This window comes from Cupressus sempervirens, chromosome 3 (genome assembly GCF_028749045.1).
Source record: "Cupressus sempervirens isolate cs-2001-9-10 chromosome 3, ASM2874904v1, whole genome shotgun sequence".
Lineage (NCBI taxonomy): Eukaryota > Viridiplantae > Streptophyta > Pinopsida > Cupressales > Cupressaceae > Cupressus > Cupressus sempervirens.
The window spans coordinates 207,714,689-207,729,238 of NC_143120.1; positions in this window are offsets into that span (position 1 = coordinate 207,714,689).

A 14,550-nucleotide genomic window follows, 5' to 3' on the forward strand; every position below is an offset into this window, starting at 1 on the left:
CATGTCTTGCATGCCTCTTGCACACTTGTCCTCTTGCATGAGAGTCAAGTTGTCTCACACATGTTGGAGAAGCCATGCCTTCTCACACCCCTTGCACACTTGTCCTCTTGCATGAGAATCAAGTTGTCTCACACATTTTTGAGAAGCCATGCTTCTCACACCTCATTGATCATGTCACCATCAAAGGTTGCTAACACATGTGTGAGCATATTGCCCCCTTTTAATTGGTTAAAACCCTAATCCATGTGGAGTCTACTTGGCCTCCACCTCATGGACACCTCATCGATCCTTAGAGATCCTAGCCCTCCATCTTGCATTCAATCTTAGCCATCCATTGCATCTCATTTCCTATAAAAGGAAAGCCCTCTCCTCATTTTCACAAGACTATCTAGCCTATTATTATGTTGCTGGATTTGTGAGCAACCACATCCCATGAGTGATGAAATCATCTCCACTTGATGGTTTCATGAGGTTTGCATAGTGATATTTTGAATGCTTTTATGCTCTTTTTTGTTTCATGTTTCTTATTTACATGTCTTCTTTCATATTTTGAGGTTTTGCATGATAATGTAGGAATGTGCATTAGTTTCTTAGTGTTATTTCCTTAGTTACATTTTTATGCAACACATTAACATATTTTACTAACAAAAGCTAGGAGACCATAGATAAGATAAAAGTAGATTTACAATATAAAATAAATACATTGATCATGGATGAAAGTACAAGCTCATTTTATTGTAATAAGTCGATAGTTTTCGAAGAAAGATTGGCCAAGTTGATGGCTATAGATGCAAAAATAAGAACTAAGCTTATCTCCATTCAAATAATGTTGATACCTCACTTGGAGGTTATGCAACAAGAGCTACAACCAACAAAGGATGTCATGCAAAGTGATCCAAATCTCTTTACTACTGATAGTTGTGTAGATTTGGTAGCTACACTAGAAATTAAAGTTTCCATTTTGGAGTGTGTAAGGACAAGTTGGCATAGTGCTCTAACCATGATATTGAAGATTCACAAATTTTTTTTGGACAAGTATAGTTTGATCCTGAACCTCTAGAAGACATAAGTGATAATTAAAAATGGGGAAATATACTAGAAAACAAGGGGGAAATGAATTAATAAATGAGAGTTCAACAAATAAAATTTTGATGTTTTGAATGTAGTTTTGTATATAACAAGTGCATAATCAAAACATGTATAGTGTATATCAAGTTAAGGTCAAAGTGGGAGATTGTTGATCCCTAATTCATGTTGGCTATTAGTTTCAAACTCTTAGTTATTCACAAGGTAGGGTTGTTCAGTCATCACTATGACCAAGTCATCCTATATAGACCAAGATTATTATTGGAGACTTGGATATTTTTCAAATTATGTTATGAGTAGTAGTTATTGCTGAGTGAGATAATGATCATAGAGTACTATAGTTATTTCCAAGTTTTTCAAGGATAGTAGTTGATACTGAGTGATATAGAGGTTGAGTAATTTAGTTCATGTCAAGCACAATAAAGGTCAAGGGACATCGTGAAAAAACCATTTATGCCAAGCATCAATCTGATGTAAGTTTAGAGTAACACCATTTTACAATTTTTGTTGGAATGATACTAACTCCTATTTTAACCATTCTTAGTGAGCTAGAAGTGTGTTTTTAAGATAGAAGAGGTAATGACGGATGTAATTAAACATTGAAAGGAAGATTATTAATCCCAATGTGAGGTAATCCACCAATCAAAAAAATGAAAGGACTAAGTGATAAAAGAAATGAATCTAGATCATTGATTTGAATCTAGAAGGTTCACCCAAACACCTATTTAAGGAGGATCTATGACCTAGTTCATATGGATGGGCATGTGTAAGGATGTATGAATGAAGATTCTAATTGAATGTGAATTTTTGGAGGTGAATCAGAGTGTTAAGCTAGTAGAGATTGAATACTATAGTGAACAATTGTAAGAATAGATAAAGAATATCTATCATAGTAATGTGCTATTATACTGCATAGAAGAGATATGTTATCAAGAATTAAAGTGCTAACCAAAGGATCAATTAATGAATATTCTAATAGGTGTTTTAGGGTTTATATCTTATAACAAAATAGCTTTAATAGGCTTTTGTAAATCTCCTAATAGAGTAATCACTTTGATTGTGATGTATAATCCTTTAACCAAGGTAGAACCTAGCTACTCTTTTAGCCTTTAAAAGGGTAGATCCCTTACATGGTAGATCATCAAAAGTGATCAAATAATTGTAGCCTTTGTTGGGACTAAAAATTGCATTCTCGATTTTGAGTACCATTGAGAAAATCAAGCCTTATAAATGCTTTTGATGAGTTTGTACCTAGCTGTACTTTTGATGCCCGTGAGGTGTTTAATATTTCTAACACCTTTCATTTAGTGCATCTAAGTGTTTCATGAAGGCAAATTTCTATTTCAAATCATTTTGTGAAGTCCCATTTTGAGCATTTGAGAATTTTGCTTTTTTGCTTGAGTGTCAAATAACGATAGGAGGCCTTGTTTGCATTTGAATATCTTGCACCCAGAAATGTTTTGTGATTCACCGCTTTGGGAATGTATAGTGTCCATACCTAAGGACCTATGTTTCAGATTTTGAGTCCCTTCAAGTCTGGTTGACTAGGTTTTGAATCCCTCAAAGTTGGTCATTTAATGTTGTCATGCTGATGCAATTCATTCTAAATTCTGGAAAGCCCTGATTGACCTATAATAACTTTTGACCAGTTGGCCAAAATGATGAAATTCATATTGTGTTGCATTTTAGGGGTCAAAGATATGTTATGTTTCAAGTTTGATCTTATGAAAAATCCATTTGATTAGTTTTCAAATGCAATTTGAAATGCAATCTCTAGCTTTTCACTGGTGTCAGCACATGCAAATTTTTTAGTACCCCTATTCATGACGTTATAACTTGTAATCTATAATAGGTGGTATTGAATGGATTGTACCACCACATTGTACTCTAAAAATAATTTAGGTGTGTTAGTTTGAAAGTCATGACAAATCCATCTACACACTTTTCTAGGTCCATTCTGTTTGAAAAAAATGCTTTTCTAAAAGTGTTTCTAGTCTGCAAATTTTGAGTAGCCCAATTTGACTTCTAATCATTTGTGCCTAGTTATTAGTCATGAAATCAAATCCTAGATTTATACTCTCCTCATGATAGTGAACCAACACCCCATAATTGTTTCCCCAAGTGCCTATTTGCCTAGTTTTTGAAGCTAATTCTGAACCCAATTTAGTGTTTTTTGATGTGTTTTCTTGCAGGCAATTCTAAGAGGTCAACTTTGATGGTCAATATTTTTTGACCCCAAATTCATCATGAGATGAGATTTGAAAGGGTAGGAGTATGTAGAACAAAGAAATAGAGTGTTAGATTTCAGAGCCTGGTTAGGTGTTTGGGTCAATTTTTAAGGCCAGTCAAGAGACCTCCTGGCACCAAATTCATAGTTGTAGAAAAAGGTGAAATAAGTTTTAAAATGTGATACAAATTAATTGATCCTTCATCAAATCGGTGTCATATGTTCTAAGGGATCTACTTGATGGTCTAGTTGTCTAAAAATATATTTTTTTTAGCCGGACCCAATTTGGGGAGTGGCTAATTCTAACTAATTGCTGTAGAATGATAAGACATTGAGGTTTTAAAGTTTTCTATTTGAGGATTATAATGATTTTCTCACTATGAGTTTTGGGGTGAACTTGTATTTTTCTCAAAGATAAAATGGTTATGAAATCTAATTTCAAAATGATGATGTAATGGGGATGCTAAGTACACTAACCATTGTAAGATAAAGAAGGCATATTCTTCCAAGCACAAGATTGATGTGCTGAATGAGATAAAATAGAGGGGTGTTAGCCTAGATGATCTTATATTTCAAGCCTTTCAATGGATATACTTTTTGTACATGGCTGGCTAGAAACACGTGTTAGTTGCGGTAACCCAAATGTTTGGCAAATGCTTAGTAGATACTTCAAAAAGTAGTGTGCCTTTAGAAGCACTTATCATGTTAGGAAACTCTCTATGCAATGAATCTTCACAATATGGAGATTTTGAGAAGGGAAATTTGTATCAGAATATGCAATACTTTATGACAAAATCAAGAATGCCAAAAGATCATTATGATAGAGATTTAGTTGTTCATGATATATATTATAAAGTATTGATTGCAGTGGAGAAATATGGAATAGAGGATTAGATAGTAGAGAAAACATTCAAGGGTGCTACATCTTGTATAATTGGAAGTGCAATGCATGTAATAGATCCCAAAATTGATCTAAGGGTAAAAGCAGCAAAATAAATCTACCTCTTTGCAACAGAAGCTCACACAATAAGCAGGGGAGCTGACCACATATTAAAAGGGTAACCCAAGAAAGTTTAAGTATGAAGCAGATGTCTATATGAAAGTAGACCCACCCTCTAAATCCGTAGCATGAAGAAAGGAGCCACCATTAGAAATAGAGAACCCACATAGCCAATAGAAGTATATGCCAGTATGAATGGAGGTAGGCAATGATAGAAGAACCTGAACCTATAGATTCAATGCTAGGAAACAAAGCACCATCCACACATGAAAGGAAGCCGGCTTAAGAGAAGTCACATAAATGAGAAGACATCATGCCATATAAAAAGGGAGAATGTAGCATTAAAAAATAGGGGAACACATTAAAAAAAATGTAGCTCGCGCAAGGAGGAGACTAACAAAGTAATATCCCACATTCATCATGGGATGAGCATTTTATGGTTTTAATGCAAAATGCTTACAATAACCTACATGTCTTAAAGATTTTGGTCTTTCATGGACATAAAGCCTTGCATAGGGGCCCACCTTGGGTTGCCAAAGAAATATTTTAAACAAAGAAACAAGTGTGCTAATGTGGCTCGAAGAAGTTGCTCACGGTTTAAAAATGTGAAATAGCAGGTGTGTGACATATGGTGCGGGTCCCGACTGGCAATGAGGTGGCACCCTAGGTTCAGATCAACATTGATGCACTAGATCATGAAACGTGTTGTGATTTGATGGCTAGCACATGCACACATCATAGAGATGCTCACCAGATACCAAATGCAGGATTGTGGGAAGATGACATGTGGCGCTCGATGGTAGAGGTCAGCCAATTAGAGGCCACCACATGGCACATCTAGTCAACCTAGGTTTGACCCCAAGATTCAAGGAAGGGAAAAGATTTAAAGTCATAAAATTTTATTACTTTTAATTACTTCTCAAATGGGTATATGTGTAGGTTTTTAAATTCAAAGGGGTTATAGTCCAAAGTTTCAACTTTAGATTAATTTAAATTTTTGAAAATTCATTTTTTCAAAGTTGCAGACCTTAGTCATATACTAGGGGGTATTTTTCAAATAGACTTTTAGGGGGTTCTCGATATGCAAATATAGTGATATTATATATTGCCAGAATTGGGAGAAGATGAACTTTTTGATTTTGGAGTTCATTTTTGCATAGGAAGTAATTTGTTTGAGCTATAGGAGGTTTTCTCCCAAATTCATAACTTGCAACTAAATTTAGGTATCAAAGTTTAGTTGTGATTTCTTGTAAGGTAATGACCTAAATGTGGCTAAAATGGAGTTGGGATCAAACTTGATCACTTTTGAGTTAGTTAGATGGGAATTTCACTAGCATTTCGTAAGGTTTTTAGATATTTTGGTTGCAAAATGGTTTTCATCATTGAGCAAAGATATTTACAAGTTTGTTACAAAGTAATGATGAAAACAAAATCAGATCAAAATGGTAGAAAGATGAAAGAGGTTTTTAACAACAGAAGATGGAATTCCAAGTTTACACATGCCATTCTAAGATCAGATCAGAGAATTCATCTTGGTTGATATCTTTCTTCTTTCATCCATTGTAAGGGTTATAATTTTTTGGAGAAAATTTGCACATTACTATGATACTAGGTTTTGGTTCCAGTCTTGATGTATTCCCAATACTGTGACACCATTCTTTAGCATAATTCTCTTGTATTAACAACATTAGGAAGGATAATATAGATAGTTTAGATCTATTAGGTTTTTCTATGTTTTCATTTCATGCATATGAATGTATTATTTCAAGGAAATTAATACAAAGAACAACAGGTTGAGTTTCATCTTGAATCTTGTCTCCTTTATCAGTGATCTTCAATGTTTTATAACATTTGAACAAAGAGGTTAGGTTGTAGTTGTAGTTCCTTAAGGTTGTATGTTATTTCATTTTTTCTTATAACTCAAGGGGTTATGTAAATGCTTCAGGGGAATCAATAGGGTTGCAAACTTACTGATGGGGATACCATGTAAGAATGAGATCTAGATTGAACATGTATGTCTATTTACAAGGTGAATAGATAGATTAGATATCTGAATATATAAATAACTATCAAATATCCATACGTATGCATTTGATTCATGGATTTTCCCAATGGTTAAGGCACTGGTCAGTTATAGGATCACTTGTTCATGTTGCTGCATATTTGGGGTTATGCTGATAATCAACATCAATAATCAAACTTTTTTTTCCTTCATGTTGAAGAACCTAAATGTAATGCCCTCACTCAACTTATGAATGTCATAGATTTTCATTTAGCTACTGTAAATTTGTGTCATTACATGAGTTATTAGGAGAAATAAGGGTTAAATCTACTTTGTGAGATTCAGGGATATGTTTTTGCACTGGTGCCATATTAATTGGATTTTAGGTTCACCCACTTAGGTTTTGAAGAGCCTAAACTAGAAGAAGGGTCTAGCATTATAGTTGGCCCAATGCCTAAAAGGATATGTCAAAAATGGGAGTTAACTACCCCTAGATGTGTCTTATTCTCATCAAGGTAATTGGAAATTGACAAAATTTTCAAACACCAGCAAAATGACGACTCTAATGGGGACTGTATTGAATCTAAATAATGGACAAACCTTGAGAATTTACAAGGAGATTCAATATAGCAAGAGAAGTGCAAGAAAAAATTGTAGGAGTAAGTTCTTTGATGTGTTTTTCCAATTTTCTTATTCAAAATGTCATGCACCCTAGTGATGCTTTGTTCAAAACAACACTATATTTGAAGGATTGAGTGCAAGTTGTGTTGCTATTGAGTTTTACTTTCACTCAATTTAGTCAAATTGGTTGTCAAAATACTACTATAAATTTAGAGTTAGAATTATTTTTAAGTGATTTATTTCTTCTAAGTTCTTGAAGTTTTGCAAATTCTACAAAGTGAAAATCCAGTTCAGATCTGTCATGTTATAAGTCATATTTTTAAAATCTTTCTCACAATTGTGAGTGGTGAATCTCTAAAGGATCTCTGTACCAGTGTAGATTGGCTATATATAAATGTTTTTAAAGAGTTTTCAGCTTGGTAATGAAGATTTGGAAGTTAAATTTTAGACAAGAAGAGAGATATATGAATTTATAATTGATAAGTTTTAAAGTGTTGATTGATTTGCTGTCATAAGAAATTTGAATTGTTAAAGTGAATCATAGCAGTGATTTCATCTAGTTCTCCTCAAGGATATGGTGGTTCTATAAGGATTCGATCAGTGGTGTAAGGAATTGAGATCAATACCAGGCCAATCAACAGATCAATGTTTTCATGCAACAACACTAAAGGTATTTTATATTTTCATGTGACTCCTTTTTCATGAAAGTGAGTTGTACATATGTGTTCTCCATCAAGTGGTATTTCCAACACTAGGAGGAGGAGAATAATGTAATAGGTTTCATACACTTCGTTGGATTAAGTTTTAGCAGTTGTTGTTTTTAAGTTGTGAAGTGTATTTGAAGAGTGTTTATTGGGTAGAAGTGCATAGATCTGCTGCAAATTACAAATCAAAATCTATTATAGGTGAATGAGTTTCATATTTTTGAAGAATGTCAAGTTTCATTTCATCTAGTATGTAGCTGGTTAGTGAAATTACTAGATCTATTTCTACCAAGAGATATATGCCATTAAATTTTGATGGTATTCATGGTTTCCCAAATGTCATTCCTGATGATGTCCGAAACAAATTGCCTAAGTTTAGTGGGAACCATCCTTTTTCAGCTAGTCATCATATTTAGATATTCAGTGATTTAATGGGTGACTATGAGATTTCTCATGAGGATGTGCACATGAAGTTATTTGTTCAAACTTTGGATGGTGATGCTAGGGACTAGATTTCTTTTTTACTCGCATGTTTCATTTCATCTTGGGGTGAGTTACATTCTACCTTCATGGAGAAATTTGGAGAAAGGGTAAACATATCTGATTCTTATGACTAGTTCTTGAAGATTCACATTGAGAATGATGAACTTGTTCCATAATTTAATATTAGATTTGCAAGAGTTTTGAACGAGATCCCTAAGAGTTATAGACCTGATGACCAAATATGTTTACCTATTTACTTTGATGCATTTGACAAGAAAATGAATTATCTACTAAGGGATAAAGAACCACAAACATTATATCAGGTTTTTATGACCACTAGGGATATTGAAAACAATCTAAATTATGGATTGACTAGAAGTCATTTTGCTAAAAATGTGTGCTGATATAATGTGTTTGAAACAGACGATGAATGTGGTGTTGATGCTTCATTTTCAAATCAGCTTATCAATACCCCTTCTGTAAGTTTTAATCAAGTGGAAAATTTAGATCAGACTATGTGTATAAAGAAGGTTAGTTCTATTGCAAATAAATACACATATGTTCATGATGTTACAGCAGTAAGATAAATTTTAGACTTTGATAAAGTTCAACATTGTGTTGATTTAAAAAATCAAGGTTTAGTTACAGTAGTAAGTTCTTCTCATGATAATTATATGTATGATGATGTAACTAATGCTTGAAAGTTTGAGGTTGCTGCACCTAGGTCTCAATCTTATGCAACTGAGGAGGCTGAGAGTTACCTCTCTGATTATGTACATAATGATGTTGTTGATGTGACATTCCATGGAGATATAACACAAGATGAAGAATGTGAGTCACATTCACTTCAATCACAATCAGAAGAATGAAGTGCATATGTGTGCATTCTTTTAGTAGTAGATGGTAAGATGAATTTACTTGAGCAATCAGATATGCAAGAAATGAATTCTCTTACTGAGAGATTGCATCATGTTGAGAATGTCATAAACTTTGAAGTTGAAGGATATTCATCTTAGTATGAGGACGAGGAAGCCAAAAATGATCTTTCAAGTGATGAAGGTGAACTTGTTGGTCCAATGTATTGTGAAGAAGCATCATATGAAGTTGATGATGGGAGTTGTTACTCAAGTCAAGGAGAGGACAATCATAGTGTATGTTCATCTTCATGTGAATCAGACGCAAGTTGGGAAGAAGAGAGCAATGAAGGAAGTGAGTGCTCTTATGTAAGTAAAGGTATGAGTATTATTTCTAAATCTAAAAGTAATGTTCCATTTATGAGTTATACAAGTCAGCTCGAGTTTGAAAGTTGTGAAGAAAGGTTATATACCCAATACAAGGATAAAGAGGTTGTTTATAAGAATGGATTGCCTAATTGTGTAGAAGAATGTCTTAAGGATGCAAATAGTGATAATCAACATACAAGTGATTCTAAGATCAATGAATCAGCACCTATTGGTAAGATAAATACTAATTTGTTTGCAAGACATTTGAATCACCTTGATGAAGACAATGAGAATAGCACTGATTTAATTTTTATATGATTTGTTGATGGAGAAGAAAATGAGTCTTCATATAGTTCTGATTTTTCTTCACATACTGATTAATTTCCATGACAATGATGTTAGAAATGGTTTTAAAGTTTTCACTAACTTGTTATATGGTGAGGAGTTTGATGTTGATCAGCTTATGTTTTTGTCAAGATGTTCAACAAGGATCACTATGTGGAGTTATCAACCCCTTGTTCAAAGAAGATATGGAATTTTTAGATTTGATTGAGGATGGGCTTAATGATGATACTTTATCCTACTGATGTAAGAGGTCAGATGGTTCTTCTTTTGAGTGTAATGGTCAAAGTATTGATAAGATTTCATCTCATGATATGAATAACAAGGTGTTTGACGAGGTTAATGAAAATTAGCATGCACCTTGCAATGAGTTTTATGATAAACTTTCTAATGTGAAGACTAATCTATTACTGATTTTAAAGAACCATTTGAAGATCCTAGATTAGTTTTAGATTCTGACATTGATGATATATGTGAGTACAAGTTAGAGTGTTCATTTGAGTATGGTTTGGTTATGCAACATGATACACAATTGGAAGGTATGTGTGATCCCTTTCCCCATGTTGACGATGAAGCCTTCATATTTGAGATTGATAGCATGCATGATCCATTTGATGAAGAGAATTTTTAGTTTCAGTTTGATATGTTCAAGCGTGCTGATCATAATTTTCATAACGAGCAAGTTGTAGAAAATGAAGCAAGTTTTTATATGCATTATGGAAGTAAGGATGTAGATTTAGTTTTTCCAAGTGAGTTGATTCATAATGTTGATCTGATTGGTGACATTGATAGAAGTATTTTTTCTAGTTTACCTCATGAAAGTTCAGATGAGAATTAGGTTTATGATAGAGGTAAAAGTTTTGTTGAAGTTTGGTGGCTAGGGGTCATCATGTGTACATAGTAGTTGTAGTTGTTTTTGCTTTCAATAAAGTTGTTCAAGAGAAGTTGTTGTGATTGGTCTCCTTCTCCCAAAGATTTGAATTTTTACCATGCTTTCAAGAGACATGCATCCCTAGATAGAGCCACTGTTGGGACTCAAAATTGCCTTCCCAATTTTGAGTACCATTGAGAAATTCAAGCCCTATACATGCTTTTGATTAGTTTGTACTCGGCTGTGCTTTTGAGGCTCATCAGGTGTTTAATGTTTCTAATGCCTTTCATTCAGTGCATCTAAGTGTTTCATGAAGACAAATTGCTATTCTAAGTCATTTCATGAAGTCACATTTTGAGCAATTAAGAATTTTGTATTTTTGCTTGTGTTAAATAGTGATAGGAGGCCTTGTTTGCATTTGAATATCTTGCACCCAAAAATGTTTTGTGATTCACCTCTTTGGGAGTGTCTAGTGTCCATACCTGAGGACCTATGTTTTAGATTTTGAGTCTATTTGACTAGGTTTTGAATCCCTCAAAGTTGGTCATTAATGTTGTCATGTTGATGCAATTCATTCTGAATTCTAGGAAGCCTTGTTTGACCTGTAATAACTTTTGACCAGTTGACCAAAATGATGAAATTAATATTGTGTTACATTTTAGGGGTCAGAAACATCTTACATTTCAAGCTTGAGCTTATGAAAAATTTGTTTGATCAATTTTCAAATGCAATTCCAAATGCAATTTCTAGCTTTTCACTAGTGTTAGCACATGCAAATTTGTCAGTACCCCTGTTTGTGATGTTATAACTTGAAATCTATGATAGATGGGATCGAATGGATTGTACCACTACATTGTACTCTAAAAACACTCCAAATCTCTTAGTTTGCAAGTCATGAAGAATCCATCTGTAGACTTTTCCAGGTCCATTCTATTTGCAAAAAATGCTTTTCTAAAAGTGTTTCTAGTCTGCAAATTTTGAGTAGCCTAGTTTGACTACTTGTCATTTGAACCCAATTATTCATCATGAGCCCAAATCCAAGATTTATACTCTCCTCATGATAGTGAACCAATGCCCTAGTTTTTGTTTCCCCAAGTGCTTTTTTGCCTAGTTTTTGAAGCTAATTCTAAACCCAATTTAGTGTTTTTTGATGTGTTTACTTGCAGGCAATTCTAAGAGGTCAACTTTGATGGTCAATTTTTTTGACCCTAAATTTTTCATGAGACAAGATTTGACAAGGTAGGAGTATGCAAAACAAAGAATTAGAGTGTCAAATTTTAGAGCTCGGTTAGATGTATGGGTCAATTTTTAAGGCCAGTCAAGAGACCTCTTGGCACCAAATTCACAGTTGCAGAAAAAGGTGAAATAGGTTTAAAAATGTGATACAAATTAATTGATCCTTCATCAAATCGGTGTTAGATGTTCTAAGGGATCTACTTGACAATCCAGTTGTTTGAAAATGACTTTTTTTTAAGCCAGACCCACTTTGGGGCACGACTCATTCCAATTGATTGCCGTAGAATGATAAGAAATTGAGGTTTTAAACTTTTCTATGAGAGGATTATAATGCTTTCATCACTATGAGTTTTTGGGTGAACTTTTATTTTTCTCAAAGATTAAATGGTTATGAAATCTAATTTCAAAATGATGATGTGATGGGGATGCTAAGTACACTAACCATTGTAAGACAAAGAAGGTATATTCTTCCAAGCATGAGATTGATGTGCTGAATGAGATCAAATAGAGGGGTGTCAACCCAAAAGATCTTATACTTCAAGCCTTTCAATGGATATACTTTTTGCACATGGCTAGCTACAAACATGAGTTAGTTGCGGCAGCCCAAATGTCTGGAAAACACCTAGCGAATACTTCAAAAAGTAGTGTGCCTTTAGAAGCACTTGTGATGTTAGGAAACTCTCTATGCAATGAATCTTCACAATATGGATACTTTGAGAAGGGAAATTCCTATCAAAATATGCAAGACTTAATGACAAAATCAAGAATGCCAAAAGATCATTATGATAGAGAATTAGTTGTTCATGATATATATTATGCAGTATTGATTGTAGTGGAGAAATATGGAACAGAGGATAAAAAACTAGAGAAAACATTCAAGGGTGCTGCATCTTGTATAATTGGAAGTGTAATGCATGTAACAAATCCCAAAATTGATTCGAGGGTAAAAGTAGCAAAATCAATCTACCTCTTCACAGTAGAAGCTCATGCAATAAGCAAGGGAGCTGACCACGCATAAAAAAGGTAACCAAAGCAAGTTTAAGTATGAAGCTGATGTTTGTAGGAAAGTAGACCCACCCTCCAAAGCCGCGGCATGAAGAAAGGAGCCACCATTACAAATAGAGAACCTGCATAGCCAATAGAAGTATACACCAGTATGAATGGAGGTAGGTAATGATAGAAGAAACTAAACCTATGCATTCAACACCAGGCAATAGAGCACCATCCATGCATGAAAGGAAGTTAGCTTAAGAGAAGTCACATAGATGAGAAGACATCATGCCATATAAAAAGGGAGAATGTAGTGTTTAAAAATAGGGGAACACATTAAAAAAAATGCAGCTCGCGCATGGAGGAGACTAACAAAGTAATATCCCACATTCATCATGGGATGAGTATTTTATGGTTTAAATGCAAATGCTTACAATAACCTACACATGTTAAAGACTATGGTCTTTTGTGGACATAAAGCTTGGTGCATGGGCCCACCCTGGGTTGCCAAAGCAATATTTTAAAGAAACAAACAAGTGAGCTGATGTGGCTGGGAAGCACTCAGATCATGCCATGTGGCCAGATCATGTGGTGGGTGCATTCCTGCTTGAAGAAGTTTCTTGAGGTTTAAAAAGTGTGGAATAGTGGGTGTGTGATACGTGGCGTGGGTCCTAGCTAGCGAGGAGGTGGCACCCTAGGTTTAGATCAACACTAACACACTAGATCGCAACACATCTCATGATCCGATGACTAGCACATTCTTGCATTATGGAGATGCTCACTAGATACCAAATGCAAGATTGTGAGAAGATAACATGTGGCACTCGATGGTAGAGGTCAGCCAATCAGAGGTCACCACGTGGAACGTTTGTTCAAACTATGTGTGACCCTGAGATTCAAGAAAGGGAAAAGATTTAAAGTCATAAAATTTTATTATTTTTAATTACTTCTCAAATGGCTATACGTGTAGGTTTTTAAATTCAAAGGGGTTATAGTCTAAAGATTAAAATTTAGATTAAGTTAAATTTCTGAAAATTTAATTTTTCAAAGTTGTAGACCTTAGCCATATTCTAAGGAGGTATTTTTCAAATAGACTTTCAGGGGGTTCCCAGTATGCAAATATAGCGATATTATATATCGCCAAAATTAGGAGAAGATGAACTATCTGATTCTGGAGTTCATTTTTACATAGGAAGTAGCTTGTTTGAGCTATAGGAGGTTTTCTCCTAGATTCATAACTTGTAACTGAATTCAGGTATTGAAGTTCAGTTGTGATTTCCAGTAAGGTAATGACCTGAATGTGGGTAAAATGTAGTAAAAATGCAGTTGGGATCAAACTTGATCACTTTTGAGTTAGGTAGATGGGGATTTCACCAACATTTCATATGGTTTTTAGATATTTTGGTTGCAAAATGGTTTTCATCATTGAGCTAAGATATTTACAAGTTTCTTACAAAGTAATGATGAAAACAAAATCGAATCAAAATGGTGGAAAGATGAAAGAGGTTTTCAACAAAAAAAGATGGAATTCCAAGTGGACTCATGTCATTCTAAGATCAGATTTGAGAATTCATCTTGGTCTATATCTTTCTTTCTTTCATCCATTGTAAGGGTTCTAGTTTTTTGGAGAAAATTTGCACATTACTATGATACCAAGTTTTGGTTCCAGTCTTGATGTATTCCCAATACTGTGTCACCATTCTTTCAGCATAATTCTCTTGCATGAACAACATGAGGAAGGATAATATAGATAGTTCAGATCTAT